Source organism: Cherax quadricarinatus, chromosome 13, assembly GCF_038502225.1.
Source record: "Cherax quadricarinatus isolate ZL_2023a chromosome 13, ASM3850222v1, whole genome shotgun sequence".
NCBI lineage: Eukaryota > Metazoa > Arthropoda > Malacostraca > Decapoda > Parastacidae > Cherax > Cherax quadricarinatus.
Window position 1 is genome coordinate 5391713 of NC_091304.1, and position 13223 is coordinate 5404935.

Genomic DNA, 13223 nt, shown 5'->3' on the forward strand with positions numbered 1-13223 from the left:
AATCGTGTTGCAAATTTTTGCACTTTCTCCAATTTCGTGACATGTTTGACTAGGTGTGGGTTCTGTACGAGCGATGCAAATTCCATTATAGCCTGAAGTACACGGTGTACAATGTCGTGAATGACTCCTTTTTTCAGATGTCTAAACGCCAATCTCAGGTTTGCCAATCACTCATATGCTACAGCAGTTATTTGACTGATGTGTTCGTCAGGGGACATGTTCGTTATAATGCTTACCCCAAGATCCTTTCCTTTAAATGACGTTTGCAGCTTTTGATTTCCTAACCTGTAAGCCGCCTGCGGTCTTCTGTGTCTTTCCCCAATCTTCATGACCTTACACTTACTGGGGTTTAACTCCAGAAGCCATTTCTCAGACCAGACTTGTAGTCTGTTCAGATCCCCTTGTAATCTTAACTGATCCTCTCCCACTTGTATTCTCCTCATCAGTTTCACATCATCAGCGAACATTAACACTTCTGAATCTATTCCTTCCACCATGTCATTCACGAATACAAGAAACAGCACCGGACCTAGGACTGACCCTTGTGGAACCCCACTCGACATAGGCGCCCACTCCGACACTTCAGCATGTACCAACACTCGTTGTTTCCTTCCTGTCAAGTATTCCCTGATCCATTGCAGTACTTTCCCTGTCGAGTTCTTGATCATAGCTAAGAAAAAGAACACATGATCACTGATATTTTTTTTAATGATTTCTCTCTTTTCTGATATTTGCCTATTTTTTTCCTGCATCTTAATTCACTCTCTTGTATACTACAGTCTTCGAAGTTTTTTCTGACTAGATTTTCCTCTTAATTATCTTCTAACATGTTTATTTTTTTCCACTGTACTCACATAAACAACTTCTTTGGGCATTAAACTTTTTGTTTAGTGCCCAGTAATAGTAAAAGTACTAGCGGTAGAAATATTAGTAGCAGAAGTAATAGCAGAAGTAATAGAAGTAATAGCAGAAGTAATAGTGACAGAAATAATATTAGTAGTGATAGTAATATTAGTAGGAGAAGCATAGTTGTTATAACTGAACAAAAGCGACACTTAAACTTCTTGAGAACAATGGATACGACACAATAAAACATCTAATCCTTTAATAAGTGATTAGCAATGACGTCTGAATAGTGATAAGCATTCTGATCCTTCACTTAGTTTGCTCATATGTCAGCCAGATTATCTGGCTCCTCCTCATAATTGTGGCATCTGAAGCGTGTTTTCTATTTTATGCGAAACTCACGGGTAAGAGAAGAGGATCGAAGTTCTTTGCGAGGCAATTAAGGAGAATTGGGTCTCGTTATTGAGGATTCTCAGAGGCTGAAGGTGATAGGTTTTATGCATTTACATTTTTTTTTAATATTTCGGCATAAATAATTGAAAATATGGATATTTAAAAGGGCAAAAAAATTATAATTGGTTCAGCTTAGTAAATATCAGAGGCAATATAGAAAAAATAGGGAAAATTGTAGACGATTTGTTCAGAAGGAACAAGATCAAAGCCGTGTCTCGTTGCACGAACACCGTCATAAGATATATATGTCAAATTAAATTCAAGATGTTGATTTTTATAGGAGGAGGAGGAAGAGGAGGAGGAAGAAGAGGAGGAGGAAGAGGAAGAGGAGGAGGAGGAGGAGGAAGAGAAAGAGGAAGAAAAGGATACTAATACAAAAATCACAATACACCAACACCCACCCACCTACACACACACACACACACACACACACACACACACACACACACACACACACACACACACACACACACACGACACTGGAGGATAGGAGGGTCAGGGGAGACATGATAATGACATACGAAATACTGCGTGGAATAGACAAGGTAGACAGAGAGAGGATGTTCCAGAGATGGGATACAGAAACAGAGGGTCACAATTGGAATCTGAAAATTCAGATGAGTCAAAATGATGCTAGGAAGTATTTCTTCAGCCACAGAGTTGTTAGGAAGTGGAATAGTCTGGCAAGCGATGTAGTGGAGGCAGGAACCATACATAGTTTTAAGACGAGGTATGATAAAGCTCATGGAAAAGGAAGAGGGAGGACCCAGTAGCGGTCAGTGAAGAGGCTGGGCCAGGAGCTGAGTCTCTACCCCTGCAACTGCAATTAGGTGAGTACACACACACACGCACACGCACACACACACATACACACCACACCACCACAGATCCCCCACACAGTACCACACCCCCACATACATAAACCACACCTCCACACACCACCACAGAACCCCCACACACCACCAAACACCCCCACACACACCCCCACACACCTCACAAACACCAGTAGTGATCGCTGGCAGCTCCGTGGGTCGGGAGGCAGCCAGCCAGCCAGGCCAGTCAGCTTAGCGAACTGGCGAAGTTAGTTGAACCTCGCACCTGGCTCTGGGTAGGTCGCGTTCAGTCAGTTACCAGTGGCGTGCGTCTTACTCTCGCTCATACTTTTGCTCTCTCTCTCTCTCTCTCGCTCATACTTTTGCTCTCTCTCTCTCTCTCTATCTCTCCTTCTCTCTCTCTCTTTCTCTCTCATCGTCTCTGTCTCTCTCTCTCACCGTCTGTCTCTCTCTCTCTCTCGGTTATCATATTTATCTTTATATCAATTATCTCAAAATTTACTCGCGTTTAATTTCTTTCTTTCTTGATACATATAACATACATACATACATAAATACATACATATATACATACATATATACATACATACATACATACATACATACATACATACATACATACATACATACATATATACATTTAACATACATACATACATATATACATACATACATACATACATATATACATACATATATACATACATATATACATACATACATACATATATACATACATACATACATATATACATACATACATATATACATACATACATACATACATACATACATACATACACACATACATACATACATATGAGTATCGAATTAATTTTTTATACAATTTGTTTACAAAGACGAGAATTATTTTATAATTTCCTTTGCAAAGACGAATTACATTATTATTACAATTATTATTATTTTTATCATCATCATCATCATCATCATCATCATCACTTTGTTTCGTAGTGCTTCAAAAATTACGCCCTAGGAAAAAGCGAAATATAATCAGAGAACCATTATTATATACCGAAAACGAAACTTAGAAAGAAATATTCCGCTGAAACATTGTTTACGGGAACGTTGTTTACGACTCCGTGTTTACAGTGACGGTGAGAAAAAGATGTTATTTAGTGTGAATGAAATGATAAATGATTCTGAAGATATAACGAGAAATAATCAGAAATAAACGAAAGAACAAACATACCTTGAAGATGATGGTAAGTGTTGATAGAAGGTAATTAAGTAGAGAGAGAAGAAGAAGAAGAAGAAGAAGAAGAAGAAGAAAGAGAAATTTCCGAGGAAGAAAGAAGAGCAAGAGAATTTAAGGTTTGAATCCTAATCTGGTTGATACTTAAAAAAAAAAGGGTATGAGGAAGACGTCATATTGAAAGTGGTAAGTACGTTAAATGACGTTATTATGGCATTATCCTTATTACTGATTCTGCTGCTGATAACACTGACGTTACTGGTAACAAAAATACTGCTATTACTAATACTGCTTCTGCTAATAGTGCTTTAGCGAATACTGCTGTTATTAATTCTGTTATTACTAACATTGTTACTATTACTGCTATTACAAATGCTGCTATTATTATTATTACTGCCGTTACAAATACTGTTATTATTAGCACTAATATTATTAACATTACTGCTATTAACTTTGCTTTTACAAATGCTCTTATTTATAACTGAATTACTAATACTGCTGTTAATAAATTGCTATTACTGATAGTCCTATTACTAATACTGCTATTAATAAACTACTATTACTAATAGTCCTATTATTAATAATGCTATTACTAATACTCTTTCTAAAACTGATATTACTGAATCTGCTATTATTGATAATGTTATTATTAATACTATTACTAATACTTTTTTACTATTACTATTACTAATATTGCTATTGTTAGCACTGCTATTACTGATATTGTTATTACTAATACTGCTGGAATCATCGGTCATATTGTCCTACTGCTGCTGCTATAACTGCTAGTTCAGCTATTATTGACACTCATGACAATCCTGCTAATAGCATGTTCTGCTGTTACTATAAGTTATGCGGCACTATTCTTGTTACTGCTATTGCTAGTATTACTACCACTTCTACTAGTTGTATGACCCGTACGTGTCAAATTTCCCATTGCTATTAGTTGTACTAATTACAGCCGTGCTAGTCTCGCTGCTAGAGGTGTTTATGGGATTCCCGTTTTTGCTATTACCAATATATTGCTAGTGCTATTATTGTTATTGCGACAGTTATTACTGCTACTACTATTACAAATAGCCCTACTACTACTACTCTGAGCACTATTGCCGTAATTACCTCTACTATTATTTCTACAAATTATTACTACTATCCATACTTATACTACTCCTATTATATTACTATTTTCACTTTTACAACTATCACTACTATTACTACTGTTACCACGGCTACTACCACTATTACTGTTACCACAGTTACTACTATTATTACTATTAGCGCAACTTATACTACTATTACTAGTTACACAACTGCTCCAGCTATTATTTCTATTAGCACAACTATTACTAGTACTCCTTACTACTACTATTATTATTACGACTACTACTAGTATTACTCTTACTATTGCTACTATTAAAGAATAAAACAGCGCAATTCCGTGGCGGCTGGAATACACAGATAGCCAGGACTGAAGCGAATGACGACGTTTCGGTCCTACTTTTGGCCATTAACTAGACACCCTTGTGACTGGCTTATGGTCCAGGTCGGACCGAAAGGTCGTAGTAAATTTCTGTCTCCTGTGTGCGGGTTATTTATGTATACCTACTACTGCTATTAACACAACTACTGCTATTAACACTACTACCACTATTATTACTGTTACCACAACTACTACCATTATTATTACTGTTACCACAACTACTACCACTGTTATTGCTGTTACCACAACTACTACCACTGTTATTACTGTTACCACAACTACTACCACTGTTATTGCTGTTACCACAACTACTACCACTGTTATTACTGTTACCACAACTACTGCCACTATTATTACTGTTACCACAACTACTACCACTGTTATTACTGTTACCACAACTACTACCACTATTATTACTGTTACCACAACTACTACCACTATTATTACTGTTACCACAACTACTACCACTATTATTACTGTTACCACAACTACCACTATTATTACTGTTACCACAACTACTACCACTATTATTACTGTTACCACAACTACTGCCACTATTATTACTGTTACCACAATTACTACCACTATTATTACTGTTACCACAACTACTACCACTATTATTACTGTTACCACAATTACTACCACTTTTATTACTGTTACCACAACTTCTACTACTACTACTATCTACTGCTATTATTCCTGTTATAACCACTACTGCTACTATCTACTACTATCTACTGCTATTATTCCTGTTATAACCACTACTGCTACTATCTACTACTATTACTACCGCTACCATCACTAGTACTACTATCTACTACCGTTATTAGCTACCACAACTATTACTATTATTACTACTCAAACACATAACATCATGCCATTACTTTCAACGTTATTTCTAACAATGCAAAAATAACATTATTATATACGATATTGCTAAAAAAATGATAACATCGTAATAACTCCGATAATGCTTATAACATTAAAACAACTGCGGTAGAACAACTGCGACCCCTCATAACAATTACAGGTGTTTCAGGCAATTTACAGGTACATATAACAAGCTACACCAAAGTGGGCCAGCAATTATTGACTGTTTAATTCAGTGGCAAATGTCAATAACAATTACACAGAGCGATAATCTCCGATTTTGGTCTGGAACACTGCGTTCGATTTTCAGATTCCATCGATCTCTCGGGACTCGACAGTTTTTAAATTCTCAGTTTTACCCTTTTTTTTTTCTTACACTTGTGATGAGGGTTTAATTCCTTCACGAGATTCAGGTGAAAGGTTGACGATGCATGGAATGACCATTACATCCTTTCCCTGTCGTGGAATGAATCGAACTGAATCCTGTTCCCTCAGACGCTGAATGATTCCAACAGGTTTTGTTCTCCCCTTGTATAAATTCGTAATAATAATAATAATTATAATAATAATAATAATAATAATAATAATAGGTGATTTACAGTCAGTAGTCTGTAAATGCAAATTGATTTACCTTCTCTGCATCTTTAAGCAATCATGTGATCTCAGTGTACGTAAATGGTAGCTTAGTGAGCGTGTAAGTAATCTCAATGTGCGTAAATGTTAGCATAGCGCTAACATTTACGCTGACATTTAGCGTCATCATTCAGCCTAAATGTTATCTTAATGATTCTAAATGCTGCTTTGAATATATGTAAATGTGATCTCAGCATGATCTTATCATTCGTTTTGCGATCTTAAACTTATTCTGAGTGACTGTGTATTGATTTCGTGGTGCTTAAGTTGCTTAACTGGGCTCAAAGGTTGTCAGCTACTACACCAAGGCTCATTATGACTGTATGACACCGGCTCGCCACCAGTTAATGTATACCTCTCAGTATTTGTAAACTATGTGATGTTTAGCTTTTTTTTAGCTGAGTTATTGCAGTAAAGAGGGATAGAAAGAGAAAGAGAGGGAGAAAGGAGAATTATTTTTGCCCTCGTTAAGTGATAACGATGAAGAAATCTTCATTAGTTCAATTCTGTGTATAAGATAGACTGTTTTGAGAAATGTTATCTAAAGGTATGAGTAAAGTAACTTCCGAAGCTTCAGTAGCTGCTGAAACCTAGTGAATTTACCCGACGATACCCTCACTGCCCTCAGCCTGACAGATTCTAACACTTGATGCGAGATGTCCATCCTGCGCGAGAGAATACAACAGGGAAAACTTAGCTAGTATTTGTTTCCACTATATAACCACGACGGAGAAAACATAGCTAGTCTTTGTTTCCACTATGTAACTACGACAGGGAAAACACAGCTAGCTTTTGCTTCCACTATGTAACCACGACAGGGAAAGCATAGCTAGTCCTTGTTTCCACTATGTAACCACGACAGGGAAAACATAGCTAGCTTTTGCTTCCACTATGTTACCACGACAGGGTAAACATAGCTAGCTTTTGCTTCCACTGTGTAACCACGACAGGGAAAACACAGCTAGCTTTTGCTTCCACTATGTAACCACGACAGGGTAAACATAGCTAGCTTTTGCTTCCACTATGTAACCACGACAGGGAAAACATAGCTAGCTTTTGCTTCCACTATGTTACCACGACAGGGTAAACATAGCTAGCTTTTGCTTCCACTGTGTAACCACGACAGGGAAAACATAGCTAGCTTTTGCTTCCACTATGTAACCACGACAGGGTAAACATAGCTAGCGTTTGTTCATGCTGTATAACTAGAACGCAGAATAGGGCAGCAACACACTACCACGTATCCCCATTTGTCTAGTAAAATAATTTAGCTTGACAATGCGCATTCGTCTCTCATTGCAATAACTTACCACTTTTATACCTTGTGATTGTTAGACATTCAGTCTGTGTGAATTTTGTCAATACTGTTAAAAAATCATTATATTAGTGCTAGTGAATTAATTTAATTATTATTTGCATATTATTGTTGCTGTTAGTTGTTCTTTTATTAATATTATTAATAATTATACTAATATTTTATTCCTATTGGCATACATAATAATAGTGAGATTAAAATAATTGTAATAATAATAATGAATGAGAAGCGCCAAACCCGCAAGGAACATTCGGTGCACGAAGAATGGAAGGTAATCGAATTTGATATAATGCAAGACATTACTGAATTATTATTATTGTTATATTCAAGGCTTGAAATATTTACGGGATAACTGGGGTTGATCCCGGAAAGGAGAAGGGGGAGAGGGTAGGTCTAATTCCCTGGACCAAAAGTCCTTCACCAGCATGGAGACGTCGTCCCTAGAAGAAACGTGAGCGCTGTATGATCCTTGAGCACTCTGAAATTATTTCCTGTTCGTTTCCCATTCAGGGCGAGACGAAGAGGTAAAACTGCGATTTTAGTTTAAATAGCAACGCTCTTCTTGCCGAATAAGGCAAGCGAATATTTGTGTATGCAATAATGTCGCAAAAATCATTCTAAACCTAAAGAAAAAAAATATATTTCAATGTGTTTGTTTATTATTAAATTATTGTAAACTAATCTAGAATATATTTAGTTGGATTAGGCTAAATTAAATTGAGCTTGTTATAATAAGGTTAGATAAGTTTACTAAATAGTTCTTTTGGAACAAAATTATTAATTTTTACATTAACATATATGAAAAAATGTCTATAAATGTATAAGAGAAATTTTTAGAAAGGACTTAATTTTAAATGAGTTCTTGCTAATTGACTAATTTTACTTATTCGGCATGACATATGTATATTATATACATATATAGTGGCACGAACGATTCACAAACATCTTCGTTAGATGAGGAAACGTTTCGAATCATCCTCCCAGGAACATTATGAAGTTGAGACTTGATAATGGTCCAGGACTAAGTCTGAAATTTCATACCTATGGTATGGGTAGATCCACGGCGAGAGATCTGGATAAGTCACCTTGGATGCATCATCATAAACGATCTAAGTTTTTTTTTTTTCATGCGCTGTATAGCCCTTGTGGCTTAGCGCTTCATTTTGATTATAATAATAATAATAAGTTTTTTCAACAAAGAGAACGACTAATAGCTTTCCTGAATGTCTCTAGCAGTGGACCTGATCTCATGTTAGACGTTGTCTTCCGTCGGTAGGTTAGGTTAGGTAAGATTTATCAGGAAACGGGACAAATGTTTCCTGACGCTGGTCTTGGTCATATGATGACCCGCCGCTGGAGCTCTTGGTCATCTGACCGAGGTAAGTTGACATTTGATAGATTTGACGGGGCCATCACTACGTAGACAACGATATGTAGATCCGGATCTACGCGTCACTGTCTACATACTGTAGTAAAATTAGAGCAAAAGTATAGAGCCGAGACAATTAGCATTTAAACTGTAGACAGGTAAGAAGAGCTTGAATCAGCAGAAGACAGACATCAGGAAGCTCTTCCCTAAAGTCAGCTTGTGACGTCAATTTTCTAACAATACAAGCAGAAAGAAGACTAAACTAATCCCGAGTATTGGAAACATTCCTTATGAAGAGCTAAACTCGTATGCTCTCAGAAACCGTCGATAGTAATGGATGAGAGAGTTTGATGAAGAGGATATCAATAGGGTGCTGAAAATATGATTCAGAGTGAGAATACGAAACAATGGGATGACGTTAGATTGTGAAAATGAGGGTAAGAAACTGTAACTTCAAGGGAGAACTCATTGAAATCGATTTAAATAGGTAAACACCGGTTGGGTTATAGACGTGTGGAACAGGTTTTCATTTAGCATTATTGGTGCAAATATGTCTACCTATTAATGGTTTTGGGAACATGATCCCAACAGCCCGGTCTGGTGACAGTTCTCCTCGTTGATAAGCCTGGTCACTCAGGATATTGGCGCTAGCTACACCAAAGCCAGGAGGATCAAGAATGGCCTGGGGAAAAGTGCAAATTTCCCTCTGGAAATTTTCAGACAGTGGCTAGGCATGAAAGGTGATATTTCCCAGATCGCGGGATCTTACCTAACTATAAACTACGGGAACTCAGCAAGTTATTTCTTGCTAACTTCCGACGGGTTTTTAAATGGACTGAACAGGATAAGAAGCTTAATCTAATTCCCGGCAACCCTAGACCAACACGGATGAATGGCTCCCTATAACAAATAAACCTAACACTGTACCGAGAAACATTTCCACGGGGATCAGTAGCGCTCCTTACGAAGTAGTGGGTGCCCTCGCTAAGCAACTTTCGAAACTATTAGGCATAATTCGCTGTAGAAATGCAGGGGATCCTGTTAACTGGGTAACTGATAATAACTAAAAAAAATAGTCTTGCAGGTTTCGATGTGACTTCGTTATTTACAAAGGTGCTTACAACACAACCCTCTGACAATGTAAAAACATTGTGGTGACATCAGTATTCCACTACCAGCCAAAGATTTTGCTGATCTTATAGGGTTATGTATCTATTTCAGTTACTATTCTTCCGGAGATTTTTTTTTTTTTACAGATATTGATTTGGGGTCGCTGTGGGCTGACCCTTTAATGGCGAAATTTGTATATGGAGCTCCTAGAGGCAGAACGGTAAGAGTCAGTCATACTCACGAAGAACACAAAGGCACAATGCCGTGGCTGGAACAAATAGGAGAGAGAAGCTTACGACGACGTCTCGGTCGGACTGAAACGTCGTCGCAAGCTCATTTCTCTTATGTGCGGGTTATTTGCATACCCACGAGTGTGACGTGGTGAAGCTATGAAATGACTGATACTCAGTATTAATGGCCTGTTATCCTAACTCAACAATATAGAACCGTCTTTCAAAATTTACTCTAAAAGTCAAGCAAGACAATAGACTCTCGTTCCTGGATGCTCTGCTTTGCTGATCCCAGATAATCTTTCCTTTAAAGTTTAGGGGAAGCTGTGCAAAAAAAAAAAAAAATATTTATTATATTTTAGCTCACACCCGTAATTTTAGAGTCAAGAGCAGTGTGGTAACCGGCATCTTCCTGAGAGCAAACAAGGATTCTCATCCCCTAGTTCCTCGAGAAGGAGTGTTCTTACATTTATGTGTTCATTCGGCTTCATTTTCCTCCTCTTCCATTCTTCAGAGCCATAGGAAAGACATAATTAACACAGCAATAAGGGATCACTCGCCTAATATTTATTAGGCACTTCCATGCTGCTAGCAACATCTCTGGCTCATTCCTCCAGGTGTGAAGTGAATGCCGCTACTGTCACTTCCCTGTGAAGAAGAAATCCACTAAACTCACTGAGTCCTACGAAGGTGTTTACATTTTCCCATGCGACGGATGTTACAAAGTTTATGTGGGTGAAACGTAGAGGAACTTTGAACGTTAGAAAAATCATAAGAAAACATCAATTAGGGATAACCTTAATACCAACATCGTCAACTACGAGTCTCATAGACTCCTTATGAAGTGCAACGAAGTCAAAGTAGGTCATTAAGAAAATTGATTTACGAAGATGAAAGTAGATGGAGTCAGCGTTAATTGCTACGTCCAATACAGCAGTTCAGAACACTGTTTAACGTGTTCAGGAGCTTGGCTAAACTGACTCAACTAATTGTAATAACAGGATTCCAAACAAATCCCGGTGCGGGAATTTTACTGCAGCCCCACCCGTTCCGTGGTTAGTTTGGATAAATTATTACCCCGACCATCAAAAATCAACACCCAACCTTGCCCCTCTTATACATACTTCTTTCACTCTCTGTATCAGACTGACACTTCTCCCAGTGTGCGAAACGTTTCCATAATAAATACCCTTATGCTGCGCCTCTATCTCACTTACAAAGACAATACACAACAATAAAGACCCGGGTTCGGTTTTCCGGGACGAGACAACACATAGCGGCAAGCAATACTTTACGTAATTTTGTTACGTTTATTATTATTCTGCTTTTCTTTTTCTCATCGTGTACTTTCTGCACTTATCAATTTAGCGAGTTTCCTCATTACACAGTCAATGATATGCAATAACATTCCTAAAATTTATCAGTGTGGCGACACTATCTTGTGCTGGAGGACTTATACATGTATAACAAAAATAGTTATAATCACCAAAATTTTTAAAGGGATGGACTGGTAAGCCAGCGGAAGGCCTCGATCAGATGACCAACGGCTCATCACATGACTAAGACCCATATTAAGAAACACTTGTCATGTTTCCTGACAGATCTTATCTAACCTGACCTGACTTTCGCTGGACACATCTGAGTGTGATTGCTCGGGATTAAATGGAAAAATGACTCGAATATACACATAAGAACATTGGAAAAACACCTGATAGATTTCATGTGTTTACACACATATCTTCGGAGGAAGATACGTGTGCAAGCACATGAAAGCGCTCAGGTGTTTTTCCTATTTTCGCTGTGGTATTTTCGCTGTGGTATTTTCGCTGTGGTATTTTCACTGGTATTTTCACTGTGGTATTTTCACTGTGGTATTTTCACTGTGGTATTTTCACTGTGGTATTTTCACTGTGGTATTTTCACTGTGATATTCCCACTGTGTTATTTACAACTTTCCAATCACGGGATTATTGTGATTTCTTCCATAAGAACAAAGAAAAAAGGAACACGGCAGTAGGCCTATTGGCCCATACTAGGTATGTCCTAGTAAAGGTAAAGGGCATATCAACAGAGGTTCCTTGAAACTAGTAAAAGGATCGGGGGGCTCTTGATTCGAGGAACTGGACTTGATCTCACCTTTCAGCAAGTGAACCTGATTGCCTCCCCTTCTTCAAGGCGTTATATGATCCCCTACGGTTTTAGCTCTTCATCCATGGATGTAATAAATAATAAAGGATAAACACACGTGTGGAACTTTCACATTTTGTTCCCCCTCTCCCCCCCAAAAAAAAATAATTCGCCCACGAGAGGATTTGTTAATCCTAAGGCCAAAGGTTTCCTTCAGTGACGTATCCGACAATAAACATTCTGAGGACAGTTTATTGTAAGTTTAATGTAAGTTTATTGTATGTTTATTGTATGTTTATTGTATGTTTATCGTATGTTTATTGTATGTTTAATGCAATTAAATGTTTATCGTATGTTTATTGCATCTATATTTATTCTATGTATGTTTATTGTATGTTTATTTTATATATGTTTAGTGTTTGTTTATTGTTCCTATGGTACAAAGGTACCACATTACTGGGGTGCACAGGTACCACATTACTGGGGTGCACAAGTACCACATTATTTGAGTACACAGATATTACATTACTGGGGTGCACAGGTACCACATTACTGGGGTGCACAGGTACCACATTACTTGGGTACACAAGTACCACATTCCTGGATTATACAGGTATTACATTACTGGGTACACAAGTACCACATTACTGGGGTGCACTGGTACCACATTACTAGGGTACACAAGTACCTCATTACTGGGGTGCACAGGTACCACATTAATGGGGTCCACAAGTACCACATTAC

At 37.7% G+C, this 13223-nt stretch overlaps 1 protein-coding gene across 7 annotated transcripts in view; it reads left to right on the top strand.

Moving 5' to 3' along the window:
* LOC128688680 (substance-K receptor) overlaps positions 1-13223 on the top strand; it is a 185545-nt gene that overhangs the window by 1784 nt on the left and 170538 nt on the right. For 3 of the 7 annotated variants that reach the window (XM_070084418.1, XM_053776643.2, XM_053776649.2), the window contains exon 1: positions 2269-2407. The exons of 1 other annotated variant lie outside the window; for it this stretch is intronic. The gene's annotated coding sequence lies outside the window, so the exon portion shown is untranslated. Of the gene's footprint in view, positions 1-2268; positions 2408-3016; positions 3532-13223 lie in introns of those variants that run through there. 3 more of the 7 variants (XM_053776646.2, XM_053776648.2, XM_053776647.2) reach the window with 2 other exon arrangements.